This window comes from Coffea arabica, chromosome 8e (genome assembly GCF_036785885.1).
Source record: "Coffea arabica cultivar ET-39 chromosome 8e, Coffea Arabica ET-39 HiFi, whole genome shotgun sequence".
NCBI lineage: Eukaryota > Viridiplantae > Streptophyta > Magnoliopsida > Gentianales > Rubiaceae > Coffea > Coffea arabica.
This window is the reverse complement of record NC_092324.1, coordinates 3,997,800-4,013,465: the sequence shown is the minus strand read 5'-3', so window position 1 is coordinate 4,013,465 and position 15,666 is coordinate 3,997,800.

Genomic DNA, 15,666 nt, shown 5'->3' with positions numbered 1-15,666 from the left:
TTTTTTATCTATTTTTTTAATTCAATCGGAAACCAAGAACCCTGAAAGCATAACGGAAGAATCACAGAGAACTGCTACCTACTAGCTAACTAAGCTATGCTGCTACGAAAGTTCGGAAGCCCCAACCGATCTAGTGCAAGATCACCTCTCACCAGACGAGGCAACTCACTGAAAGACTCATAGGTCGAAGATACTCCAGTATCCACTCCAACATTTGACAGTCTATCCGCAGGTTTATCCGCTTCCTGAAAGCAATGTGATATCTCTCTAATACAGCTTCTAGCTCGTAACAGTTCCTGTAGATCCCCTTGCAACTTCCATGGACACCTCACTTTTCCTTGAATAATCTAAACCAGCACCAAAGAATCAGATTCTAAGTGCAAGTCAAGATAACCCCGAGCAAGAGCCAACCGAACACCATATAGAAGTGCCTTTAATTCCACAAAATTTGTATTTTGTAATTCTAATGTTTTAGTTCCTCTTTAATGCACTTCCTTTAGTATTTCTTTGTTACTGAATTTCTGTACCCTTTTTATTTATTGAAAAGCCTTCCATTCGAATTTCTTTCAAGTTTTGTTGTGATTTTGTAGGGTGAAAGTTTTTACATAATGGTGTCTTGTTTGAGAAAGAAATAGTGGTGAAATTTTATACATTTGTAAATATAATAGTATGATATTTGAGCTTTATGAAGCATATATCATTTATGTTAATATTAAACTGATTTTGCATTTCTCAGATAAATCTCAACTGCATCACAATAAGCAAGTTGGAGCAAACTTTTGGAACATTCCACTAAAAATAAACTTTATTTTTAGGCTCATTTTTTGGCAATTATAAATTTATAATTGCTCTTTGTTTGAAAGCAAATTATAGTGTGATGAATTTTAACCAAAATTTTATAAGTGGGCCTAAGTTGTGCTTACACAGCCTGGTTCCTTCTAGTGCATATCAGAACTTTGAGAATTCGGGCTAGCAATTAAAATTTTTGGCAAAAAAAATCTTGAGTTTTTCAAAAGTATACTTCTAAAACATCTTCCAACAACTTTTTTTAACTTAAAATACATCATATTTTGTTTTGAGTTGATTTGACTGCCAAAATTTTGAGAATTTTGCCCATTTGGATTGCTATTTTCTAGAGTTTTTTGTAGAAAAATTATAATAGCGATTTGATATATGTGAGGCAAAAAGATAATTAAAAATTGTGATCACAAAAAATGTCAAATTTTTTCTGGAAAAAACTTCAATCCAAACATTTGGTGAAAAAAATATTGAGTTTTTCGAAAGTATTGTTTTATAACATTTTCCAACAACTTTTTTTTAACTTAAAATACATCATATTTTGTTAAATGCTACACCAAAAAATCCATACAACCGCATAATTACAATTTACAATTAGTGGCTCAATTTAGCATGAGCTAATCCCGTAGTTAACCTGCGGCATTGACTCTTGTGAGTCAAGTGATTTGAATTGAATGACCTAAGTCCGCCAAAGTCTTAACTCGTTCTAATTGTGTCCAGTCATTGCAGGGCCCTACCGAACATATGTCGCCAATGGGAGGGAGCAAGTGGGAGGCAAGGAGAAACCATTTGATAGTAGTAGGGTTCTTGTGCGTGACTTTAGAAGACACATCCGTCATGGCTCCATGGGGCTTCAAATCCTCGGTCGGCATTAGGCCTGTCAACGGTCTGGTCTTCAAATCCGACCTAGACCTGCTAATTTTTTTCGAGAATAGGTACAAATGTAATTTCGTTTATCCGATCTGGGCTCGGACATCTTTTTTTAATAAAAAAAACAGGTCGAGTACGGAATATTACATTTTAGCTCATGTTAGATTCGAACATGTTTAAATAAATTGATTAGGGGTGGCAAACGGGTCGGGTTCGGGTTGGCGGGTCGGGTTGAGCCTAAGTATAACAAAGAACCTGCTGACCCGAACCCGACCCGCCAACCCGAAACGGGTCAGGGTACCTGACACGAACCCGAAAATTTCTGGTTGGCGGGTCGACCCGAAATGACCCGAAACTTAATTTTAATTTATTAATTTATCACTGTAATTTCTAATAAAATCAATTTTTCACAAAATTAATTACATCATCAAGTAATAAAATTTTAAATAAATAATTTCAAACCAAATCTAAAATAAATTAAACACCATAAAAGTGTTTTATCCCAAACCAAATATAAAATAAATTAAAACAACATAAAAGTAAAAAATAACATAAAATATTATTTGTCCAAATATAATAATTTTAACTTCACACAGGTTAAATAAATTCAATTAGGATCAAGTAATTAATGCCTTTGGAAAAAAAGAATGATTTAGTTTAGTTAGATAAAATAATTTTTATGTTTATTAAATTAGTTTTAATTCATAAACGGGTCACATCGGGTCATATCAGGTCACCACGGGTTGACCCGAAATTGACCTGTTTTTTTTTCGGGTTCATCGGGTTCGACTCGATTCTGACCCGAACTCCCAAAATCTCAACCCAAACCCATTAATTTCGTGTTAGGTTCGTGTCGTATTTTCGGGTCGTGTCAGGAATTGCCACCCCTAAAATTGATAATTATAAACTATATATAATTGTTAATATGATAATACTTATTATACAGAATTATAAAATTTGATTCGTATTTGATCCGAGTCGTACATGGACCCATTTGACTTGAATCTGAAAGATCAAGTGTAAGATCTGTCCGACATACGAGTCCAATTTGAAACATTTACACTAAAATGAATCGAATTTGGAATGCAACTACCCTACATTGATAAGCTCCATACGTGTTAAGTTGGGATTCCAACAATAGACGAATTCCCTCCTATTATTATATCGTTTCTCCCATCCTCCCAGTTGCTCCCAGGTTCCCTCCCATTAGCATTTTCTAACATTTTAGATTATGATTGTAAAGGGTTTGTTTTGCCTCGGTTTGTAAACTGCTTAACTTATTTTTGTTTTATGCACTTTTATCATTACTTAAAAAGAAAGGGAAAAGAAGAAGAAGAAGAAAAGAGGGGAATTTGGGAGAAGAGAGTTTATGAGCCACTTACATCAATTTCTCTCACATAAACACGTGAAGAATAGCCAAGCTTCATTTTTCTTGTTTAAGTGATGCATGGCGAACTGAGGATTTGAAGCCCCACGGGAAGTCATGACTGATGTGTGATGTGTCTTTACACTAGGAAGCAAGCACAAACCGCCCCACGGGGATTCATGACTGATGTGTGATGTGTCTTTACACTAGGAAGCATAAACCGCCCATCAACAGCATGCATGCCTAGTTACCTATAGACCAAGGACTTAAACAATTTTTTTTGTCAATTATATAGCATAAGTGTGTTTAGATACAGTATTATTTGAAACGTTATTTAGAATAATTACTGTAATACTTTTTGTAATGTGATATAAAAAAGTGAGTTGTAAACTGTGTGTACGATGCAATCAAAATATTATTTGAAATAATTTGCTATCCAAACACTCTCATCGCCTTGTCTGGATTGGTGTTTTTCGTGAACACATTTTCGAATTATTTTTTTACTTCACATACATCAAATTATTACAATATATCTTTTACAAAGTAAAGAAGAGTAGCACAAATGAATTAAAAAATGGTTATGGGGTGGACGAATAATCAAATAAATATGATGCAGTGTATGGGGGCTAGTTTGGAAAATAAAATAAGAGTTACATTCGAGATACGTTAATTACTAAAAAGTACTTCATTTAATAAAGCTTTTAGTAATAGCATTTAAGTATTTAATAAGTGCCTAAGGCCCCGAATGGAGTTACGGAGTTACGGTGCATTTACCAAAAAAAAAAACTGTTAAACAGTAAAGTACTTCTAGCATGTTTGATAACTAATTTCCCCTAATTTAAGGAACCTAGTTTTTAGTAATTTAAAAACCCTTGTGTCAAAATTATAAGTCATCGCAACTCTAAATAGAATAGAGTCTAAGTGCTTATATTGTCTGGATACATAGTTAAATAAGTACTTATTATATTAAATAATATATAATTTAAGATTTTTAAATATATATATATATCTCTTTATTTAGTTCATAATATAGGATAAAATGATTAAGTCAAATATTTTATTTTTTAAAAAACAAAAGCAATTTTTAAAGCATCGAATTTGAGCTTTTTTGTTTAAAGTTCTTTTAACACCAAAAGTTCCATTTCTAATTTTATGGGACGGTATTTACCAAACATTTCAAAAGCATTATTAGCACGTAAAAGTTATTTTTTTATCAAAAGTATCACAATCGCGAACGGATCCTAAGTACTATAATTTATAATTCTTGGGACCCCTGAACAATTTTGAAAAGGCAATGATACTACAACAAAATAGGGGATATGGAAGTAATAACAAATGAAGAGTTAGTAATAAGTGTTAGAAATCATGCAAGGTCAATAACAGTAAAAGAAATAATAATAATTTGAATGGAAAAGGCATAAATCCCTCGTTAAGCAGTTAGTCACTAATATAACAAGCTTGATATCAGTGAAAAATAATTACATGTATAAAATAGCAGGTCAAGCAAACTATTACAAATATAAAATATATTTACACGAAACCCAAGTAATGAAGAAAAGGAAGAAGGAAAAATGAAAAGATGGAAAAGGAAATAAAAGAAAATAGATATTAAGAATATAAAAGATTTGCAATAACATAGGGTTTACATGTGTAACATGTCACAAATTGATGCATACTTAAGTAAGGAACAATGTAAATAATGCATATTATATAGTTATATACACATACATACACACATATATACATACATATTATATACATATGCGTGCATGCATACACACACAGAGATATATATCCTTATATTATATAAGATTGAGTTTTGGTCAAAGAGGGGGTTGAATTTCAACCGCATGATAGGGGTTTTTTGGGAAGCAAAAATTGACAGGCGTCAAACCTGTGCAATAATAAATACCTGCTTAAATAAAATACAAATTCTGTATATAGCGGTAAGCAGGGTCGAATCCACAGGGACTGGGGATAATCTAATTTCTTCTCAAGTTCCAGATATGGGGGGTTTTTGAAAATGATAGTAACTAAATTACTTGGGATAAATTAAAATAAAATAAAATAACTACAACTCAAATAACTAATTATCACAATAAAAATAATAATGGACGAACTCTAGTCAAGAGACAACTTCGGAGATGGTTCACTTAATTCGATCACAGATGCAAGGATTATTCCAGTTACTATCTGATAAATTAGTTATAGTTGTCATACACGCGATAAACAACCAACTCTTCCTCAATTTGTCGATAGTCAAGGTACGACCGTTGACTATTTCTCTAATCAGGAAATAACCCTAGGTACGACCATAAAAGTTCAATTCCCTAATTGCATGAATAATTAGAAGAGCCTAATTCTAACCAATCAACACGCTACGAGGGTCTCTTTAAGTTAGCCTGCCTATCTCCCTGACACAAACCCAATCATGCCAGTTGCCACCAGTTTAGAATAATTAAACAATTACGGATTTAACTACCCTAATTGGCTTCAGGTTATTGAATTAATCTAGAATCCGGGCCCTGGATAATCGAATAATAAAACAACCATATGAACATAAAGCAGAAGATAGACAAATACCAGTGAATAATGGGAATAAATAAAAACTAATTCGATCTCACAAATTTAGTAGAACCAAATCCTCCGTTGTTCTTGACTAGACAAACTTAGCCACGCGTCATGAGAAAATCTTCAAGTAATTCCACTGAGGTCCAGGCCATCAAAAGAGGCAAGAAAGAATAAAACTAAACTATGTTAAAAGCTAAGCTAAAACTCTCTTCCCCTCTCTGTACGCCCCTTTCTCCTTTAAAGCCAAAGATGACTAATGCTATCTAGTCCCGTGGTCCCCGCACGAATTGAGAGTCCAATTCTACTTCACAAGCCTCTGTACGTTTCTTTTCCAAAGAATCACTAATGATCCATCTTTTTCGTGTGGTCCCTGCCGAAATTGGAGTAAAAGAGCACAAGCCGTGAACTGAAGCTCTGCCGACTTTTTCTCCTTCTTGTTTCCTATTGCTAGGCAGAGACTTCCTAGTAAGAGTCCTAGTCAGCAATTCTTCTAATCAGCCAAAAGAAATGCCATCCGTCTGTAGCTTCATGCAGGCCAGTTTTGTGAGGCTTTTTGGACTCTTTTACGTGTGGGGCAATTTCCTTCAGCAGATCCCCCTTTTTTAGCACTTTTCACATCTCTTTCCTGTAGATAGGTCCAAATACCAAATATAAGTATATATCAACAATTTAAAGCAATATTTGGCAATGACAAAGGGGAAATTAACAATAAAATTACTAACAATTAACGCCCTATCAATTCCCCCCACACCTGAATCATGCTTGCCCTCAAGCATGGGAACAGCAATTGAACACCAAAATTTGACAATGGCTGTTGCTCCAACTACCGTATTGCAAAGATGCCCAGAAAAACATATATCAAGCATCACAGGTTAAAATCAAAGAAAAATCACCTGGTTAGCTTCCCAATCACCAACTCCTCCAATTTAAAGCAAACTAATCTAAGGAAAAGGAATGGTTGCTCACATCTATCAGTAAATGGTCCAACCATTAATCAAAATCTCGACATTAAGATCACAAACCGGCAAGCTGACTTGTTCACATACTAACACAATCTTTATTTTATTTTATTTTTTTCTTTTTTTTTTCTTTTTTTTTTTAAATAACAAAAGACTTAGTCTATAGCCCTTAGAGCCTTTTGACGCGAACTCCAACATTTGACAGATGGAGGAGCCCGGTTACTCAGTTCTAATTGCTACGGGACCACGCACTCATAGTAACTACTACCTTTTGACGCGAGAATCGACACTTTAGGTGAAGATCCCCGGTTACTCAGTAGTAACAACTAGTGGAGTACAGTCACCTCTTATTTATGATAACATACCACAATAACTAGAAAATATCACAAAAATAACAGCAGCCAGCCTCAAATTTCCAAACATGGAGAACTAAAATTAATAATTGGACCAATTCACATGAAGAATGCCAACAATCATTCCCCATGCCTAGAAAAGTTAACCAAAAATTGGAAAAGTTAAGCAAGTATTGATATTCACCAAAGAGATGTTCCTGAACTCAACCACATCAACTTGATATCCTTTTATTACTAAAATTTGGCAAGAGCAGAATTAGAGATAACAATCCAGTATCAAACTTGGTATTCATATGAAGACTGACCACTAGAAAAAGAAAAGAAAAGAAAACAAACGAAAACGGAGATAAATATCAAACTAAAACAAGGAAAAACCTCTAGAAACTAAAAACAAAAATACTAGCACCCCAACTGATCCCCCCACACCTAATTCACACATTGCCCTCAATGTGATAAATAAACAATAATAGTAAGCAAAAGAGCAACGGTACTTCCCTGAAATCACGGGGACCATGGCGGGGCCACAGCAGTGAGTGAGGCGGGGAATGGTTGAGTTGGGTTGGAGTAGGTTAAGGTCAAGAGATTCTGGACCTAGAAGAGAACCTTGATCTCACTATTGCCGCTAACAAGTAACCTAATCAATAGAAACAAAATTGCCAACATATAGAGGAACAAGTAAATGCAGATCAGTAGAAATCCATATCCTCTAATGAAGTCAACAATCAACCCAATAAGCACAGGTATCTCCCAATTCAAAAGGGTAGTGCATAATAAATGGCTCACCAAATTAGCAATTTAAAGCCCTGAGCAATTTAAACCCAACAAGTCAATCAGTACCAGAAAACCACTCCAAACAATGTAACAGTTAAACTCCACAGGCAAAGGACGTCCAACCAATTTCACTCAAGCAAACTAGGAGCAATGCTACTGATTAAACAAAGCAACGAATTTCAACAAATGGACTCATAGCCACCCAAAATCCCAACAAATGCCCTAAAGATTTAGCAATTGAAATCAATAGGTAAAATACTCCAGCAAGTCAATTAGACGCCACCAACAGCAATAAGCAATGGAAGTGGCACAGTAGCCTTCCAATTCAACAAACAAATGAAGAAAATACCCAACCAAAGGCACTTCAAGGGACGCAAGACAGAAATCAGCAAAGTAGAACTCAAGTGATACCAAAAATAACCTCGACAAAGCAGTAAATTCAACCAATTTGAATACGTAGAATACGTTCAGAAATGCCTCCCAAAGATCAACAGAGAGCGACAAAAATTGCCCACCCAAAATCTGTCCAAATGGTTCCAATTGGATAAGAAATTACACAACTCAACCAACCGAAATTAGCAAATGAGCCAAGAAACCGTCAAAACCAGCAATAGTAGTTCAAATTTTGGACTACAACTAAATCAAAACGTTTGGCAGTTTTCGATCAAGTAGCCCACCAACTAGAACCAAGTGGCAACAATTGTAGTTATAATACCCCAACCAGTACCACTGGTGCATCCCACAGATAATGAAGCAACATAAACGGCCACCCCAATCAAGAAAATGGAAACTTCAGGCACCTAAGGACTAGGCGAAAGTCTCAACAAAGCAGCTATTACAAACAATAAGCAGTGGTGGTCCGAATATTAGTCAATGCAGAAATCATGCAACTCAAAATCTCGGCAAGTGCTCCAATGAGCTTAGCAATTGAAATCACAAAACCGAATACTCCCCAAACAAGGTACTTAGAGTCAACCAATGGCAATACTAATTCAACAAATCAACCCAGAAAATTACTCAACTAAGGGTGCAATAGGGGTCTCCGAACACAGCTCCAAACACCAACAATTGAACAAATAGAAACTAAACAGCCCAAAAATCAATTAAGTAGATAAACACATAAAAACTTCACTCAAAAACTAATTAAACATGGAAACAATGAAATTTTCCCCAAATTACTTCAGATTCCACCCCAAAATTGGACAAATAGTCGTCAACCAACCACAGATGATATCACAGCACTCAAATCAACCACATTAATGCCTGGCCTCAGCTAACAATTTAAAAATCTGTCCTCAGCTAATTAGAACTAATAATCTGGCCTCAGCTAATTAGTGACAGTAAATTAAATAAGAAGTCACCGGAGTGTTTGACTGGCCGTGGGTGAAATGGAGAGCAGGGTAGGACCTAGTACGCGCGTGTGTCGCACGTACTCTGGCAAGCACGCGGAGGCTGAGTTGCTGCTCTGCCACTCTTGTTGCGCGAGGAGGCTCGGCTAGAGGCGCGAACTGCTGGGCTTGGTCCACTGAGGAGCTGGATCTGCGCACGGTGGAGTCGCGCAGGAAGCTGCTGATGGCTGCTGGTCCGTGCGGCGCTCGACGTACTGTGCGCCTGGCTGCTGGGCGCGCAGGAGGCGAGCTGCTGGCGCGGGGAGTGCGAGCTGCGATCGCGCGAGGCTGGGCGCTGGGGTGCAGGCTCACGGCAGCCTGCGAATGGCTGTTGCGGCTGGTGCGAATGCTGCCTGCGAGGGGGGTCGCGCGAGGAGGGGCGCGCGGGCTTAGGAGGAGGCGATGGCAGGCGACTGCGTGGCTGCAGCTCGCGAGGTGGTGGTGGTCGTGGAGCTTGAGGCCAGCGGCGGCTCTGGTTGCGGATGACGCTGGCGGCGGGCGAGGGTGAGTGAGGGGGACGAGCGTGAGCTGGAGGTGGAGGGACGAGCGTGAGCTGCGGCAGTGGCGTGAGTGGGCGGTGGCAAAAGGGATTCGGACAACAGAGAGAGAGCAGGGGAGAAGGAAGAAAGAAAAAAAAAAGAAGAAGAAGAAAGAAAGAAAGAAAAAGAAAAAGAAAGAGAAATTGTTTTTTTTTTTTTTTTTTTACTTTGAAAATCTAAGCTACGGTGAAACAAAAAAATATTTTTTTTTTAAAAACTTTTTTAAAATTTTTTTTAAAATTTAAAATTTAAAATTTAAAATTTTTTTTTTTTTTTTGTAAACGAAGAACTCTGTCCTAGGCGTGGGCACGTCTAACTGCTATAGAGTTCGCAGATCCTGAATGAAAATTTCTTTCCCTCAGGCGTGACCACCTGGCGTGGGCACGTTTAACTGCCTTAGAATCCGCAGATTCTCGACTTCCAACCCTTTTCCCCAGACGTGACCACCTGGCGTGGGCACGCCTAAATGCCAATTCCCTGTCACCAAACATCAAACTATTAATTGCTACCAACACCTAACTAAAACTTCAAAAATGCATGAAAACTGAAACAAATAGTCTTGGGTTGCCTCCCAAGTAGCGCCTTTCTTTAATGTCTTTGGCTAGACATTTTCATGTGTATTCATGGAGGATAAAATCTTGTGGTTCGTTTCAGTGATTCATCTTCTATGTAATCCTGATAGCCCTCGTAAATAGAGTAATTCTTGGGCACACGAGCTACGGGCTTCCATGGACTAGTAAATGGCACCAAACAAACAAGTGATGATCTTAAATCTTCACTCACTCCTCCATCAAGAGCACTTATGGGTTCGAGATATTTTGCCATCATGACTCTTAATTTATTCCTGGCATGAAATTCAAAATCGTCTGGTATAATAAAATCAATCTCACTAACAGGAATTAAAGAATAAGAGTCAGGAAAATATTGATCAAGGAATGGAGGAGATGTCACCGCATTTGGAGATAGTTCACTGGATTCATTCACTTGAACCATTTGATGTTGGGGTCTCAATTCTTTCTCTTCAACTTTCTTTTCAACTATATCTTTAGATTCTTCTTCTCGAGACTCTTGCAGTACCATGTCATTTGTCAGGATAATTGCACTCTCATATTCCTCATGGTCGATAATAGTTTGTGAGGGCAATTCTTCACTCATTCGAGAAGCCAATGACGTTATCCTAAATGTCAATTGATCCATTTGATCTGCTAGGTTACGCCTGCTCACTTGTGTCTCCTGTTGAATTTGATATGTGTTAGTAGCTATTAATTCAACTATCTCTTCAAGAGACATACCTGACATAGATGATGATTCTTGAGACTCATACTGCTGAAAATTCATTGGCACTGTTGTATAATCATAACTGGAGTTATCCCACCATCCTTGATCATACCCGTTTGGATTAGGGTTATACCACGTTTGAGACCATGGTGAAAAATCTCCATAATTATTGAGTGGGACACTCAGATTATCTTGATATTTGGGGCACATACCGGTCGAATGATCCCTGGCATAACAAATTTTACAGGTTGCAGCAGCCATTCTTTCTCTAATAGAGTTTACTGCCTCTGAATATGCAAATTTAGCAAAAAAACTAGTCTCATCGCCTTCCCCGGAAATAAAATCCAGCCTATCACCAAAATACGGAGTGTTAGAAGCCATAAACTATAATAAAAAAAATAAGAGAAAAATAAATAAAAAAATAAGAAATAAAAACAAGATGAACTCGAAAAGAAACAAATTAATCTGGCACCAGTCCCCGGTAACGGCGCCAAAAATTGACAGGCGTCAAACCTGTGCAATAATAAATACCTGCTGAAATAAAATACAAATTCTGTATATAGCGGTAAGTAGGGTCGAATCCACAGGGATTGGGGATAATCTAATTTCTTCTCAAGTTCCAGATATGGGGGATTTTTGAAAATGATAGTAACTAAATTACTTGGGATAAATTAAAATAAAATAAAATAACTACAACTCAAATAACTAATTATCACAATAAAAATAATAATGGACGAACTCTAGTCAAGAGACAACTTCGGAGATGGTTCACTTAATTCGATCACAGATGCAAGGATTATTCCAGTTACTATCTGATAAATTAGTTATAGTTGTCATACACGCGATAAACAACCAACTCTTCCTCAATTTGTCGATAGTCAAGGTACGACCGTTGACTATTTCTCTAATCAGGAAATAACCCTAGGTACGACCATAGAAGTTCAATTCCCTAATTGCATGAATAATTAGAAGAGCCTAATTCTAACCAATCAACACGCTACGAGGGTCTCTTTAAGTTAGCCTGCCTATCTCCCTGACACAAACCCAATCATGCCAGTTGCCACCAGTTTAGAATAATTAAACAATTACGGATTTAACTACCCTAATTGGCTTCAGGTTATTGAATTAATCTAGAATCCGGGCCCTGGATAATCGAATAATAAAACAACCATATGAACATAAAGCAGAAGATAGACAAATACCAGTGAATAATGGGAATAAATAAAAACTAATTCGATCTCACAAATTTAGTAGAACCAAATCCTCCGTTGTTCTTGACTAGACAAACTTAGCCACGCGTCATGAGAAAATCTTCAAGTAATTTCACTGAGGTCCAGGCCATCAAAAGAGGCAAGAAAGAATAAAACTAAACTATGTTAAAAGCTAAGCTAAAACTCTCTTCCCCTCTCTGTACGCCCCTTTCTCCTTTAAAACCAAAGATGACTAATGCTATCTAGTCCCGTGGTCCCCGCACGAATTGAGAGTCCAATTCTACTTCACAAGCCTCTGTACGTTTCTTTTCCAAAGAATCACTAATGATCCATCTTTTTCGTGTGGTCCCTGCCGAAATTGGAGTAAAAGAGCACAAGCCGTGAACTGAAGCTCTGCCGACTTTTTCTCCTTCTTGTTTCCTATTGCTAGGCAGAGACTTCCTAGTAAGAGTCCTAGTCAGCAATTCTTCTAATCAGCCAAAAGAAATGCCATCCGTCTGTAGCTTCATGCAGGCCAGTTTTGTGAGGCTTTTTGGACTCTTTTACGTGCGGGGCAATTTCCTTCAGCAGATCCCCCTTTTTTAGCACTTTTCACATCTCTTTCCTGTAGATAAGTCCAAATACCAAATATAAGTATATATCAACAATTTAAAGCAATATTTGGCAATGACAAAGGGAAAATTAACAATAAAATTACTAACAATTAACGCCCTATCAATGGGGGATGTTGTGTGGTTTTCTTAAAACTTTTGGTACAACTGAGGGGAACATGTATTTAGGTATGTTTACCGAAATGTCCTTATTTTGGTACATTAAAAGTTTTGATTTATATAGGCATCTGGGTATTTCTGGAAGGTAAAATTATTTTGCAACCATTTTTGCACCGTGTACAACTCATATATGCTTATATGTTGGTGTAATTATTGGAATGGTATTATAGATACATTTAATTTAATTGTGGCTTTTATTGTGCAATTAAAACAAAGACATGTTGCTATAACTACTCGTTTGAGGTTATTTCTTTGTTTGAAACAACTTGTCTGATCGTTTCCCAACTCATATGAGCTCATGTCTAAAACAACCCATTCCTTTTCCCATTTACATCTCAATTAAATAGCCAAAAACATGGGTATTGAATGAATAAACGGCTGAGCATCGTTATGGTTGTTTCAATGCTTCCCCTTTCACCTTCTTCAGTTTCTCCCCTTTCGGCTTCTGGAATTGGGATATTTTTTGCAGCCTTTATACTATACATCTCGGAATGGTTTTCAGCCGCAACTATTTGTGGTGGTTTAGCTTGAGATTAGATTTGTTCCTCAATTTTGTTGTTTATGTGGGTGGTTCTTGTGGTTTGTAGCATCAATGTGTGGTCAGATCCTAAATTTGAAACTTTGGTTGTGTAGTTTAGCTGCAAGATAAAGATTTTTGCACAAAATCGGTGTCCTGTAAAATTTAACTGGTTTGCTTATAATGATAGGTTCGGAGCAACTTTAAGAAAAAACTTCCCAGGAGGTATTTGGAACAAGGTCAGCTTTCTAGGGTACTCTAGCTTACTACATTAATCCGGTAATGGTGTGTTTTCTGCTATATGAAATAAGAGATTCACTTCCTCTTTCCTTTTGGGAATAGCCAGTAGCAGGACAGAAATCCATCGATGTAAGGCAGGGCAGGAGAACGACTGGGATCTTATAGAGTTTTTGGCTTTCAAGCATTTTCCTCGCTCGTTTTGTTAGAGAAAGTGAATGGTTTGCTTGACGAGGGAAGAGATGTGCTAGCTATTTGCTTTCTTAGAAAACTAAGTGACTAATTTACTGTTGAGAGGTCAGAAATTCCTACAACAAACTCTTTCTTTTTCTTTTAGTGACATAGTGAACCTTCTTGCGAAATTAGTAGCCAACAGGGAATATCCCTTTAATGGGAATACGGCTACCTGCCTTTCTTCCTACGCTGGCTAAGCAAATTAGTCCTCAACTGAAAAAGGAAGGTTCTACCAGGGTTGGGGTTAGCCATTCCTGTTAGCCTTGATGAGCTCCTCTTTGCCTTTAGGTAACTGTAGTCACTTGCTAATTGATTATAAAGGTAAGTTTATTCACCTTGACTTGTTTTTATAGTTTACACACTTTTGTATTGGTGCTTTTTACTTTATGTAGGATGAATCTGATTAATTTCCTGAACCACCCGCAGTTGACTTTGGGCATTGAGTCCTTACTCCTTTCGACAAGAGCGCTTACTTCTATGACACCATCGCCGGTACCAGCTGCTCCTCCGCACCATGCCTTGGATATGCCATTTAACATTTGTACAGCAAACACGTTTTACATAAAATATCAAACTCCAGCTTCTTTAACTATTTCTTCTCAAATTATCTTCCTAATTATAGGCACCAAATACTCGCGCGATGCGTGAGCACTCCTCCCTAGTATACATATATAAATACACACAAGTTAAACAAGTTAGTAAAAACAAGTTACACAGTTTGACTAAAACAAAAAATAATAAACTAAAGAATATAAAATAGTAAAAGGAAAGCAAAGTTACATAGTTTTTGGCTAAACTCAAAATAAAAAACTAAGAATCAATTTCAAACCAAATAAGCGCTTTCATAATTTTGTCTTTACTAAAACCAAATCAAAATCAATTTGACCAAAGTCGATTCACCAATTTTAATTGAATAATTCATCATACATTTGGTTAATTGAATTCTTGCATTTTCACCCCTAGCTATGAAATTGAAACTACTTATGATATGACCAAGATTAGTTGCTAAACTCCCAATCATGCTGCGAAAATCATATAGTACAAGTTTATGATTTCAATCTAATGCAATTTTTTTGAACTTGAGTAAACAGCATACAAAATGAAGTATGCCATAAGATTTTCAGAATTGAAAGGTAGGTATGTCACGAATATATATGAATTACAACTAGGAAAATAACTACATCACAGTCTGTAACTTTCTTCAAAGTTACGAACAAGTCCGAGCCACATAATGATTTCCAAGCAAACCAGTAACTTGCTAATCCGGCTAATGTTTAATCCTATCAAAAACTTGCTTAAATTTTTTCCTCCCTTCTTGCTAATCTCCAGAACCCAACTTTCCAAATTTCTAATATTTCTGCAGAACTTGCTATCCCTCATCCATAAGATTTATCTGCATCCCTCATCTTTTCTTTATCTTCTTCAATCTTTCATCTGCCTATATTTCTTCTCACTCATCCCACTACCTACTTGAATCTCCTCATTCTTTTTCATTTTCTTTTTCAAATCATTAAATGTGGGACTTGAATAATTAACAGTAGCATTCTTATACTCTTTATGCACATGACATTAATTTGAAGTGCATATTGAAAACAATGAGAGAAATCGTTGTCATTAATCTATGATTTGGTATTGATTTGTGTTGAATGGTGGATATCCTCAATTATTGGAGACTTGAGACGAAGACCAAAATTTTGTGGATTGATAGGAATTTCTCTCCCAATAATGCATCAACAGGGGACATGGTTTTTGGATTTGGATTGAGGTTGCCAAGAAATAGCGATATGTAATTCTCTTTGCTAAC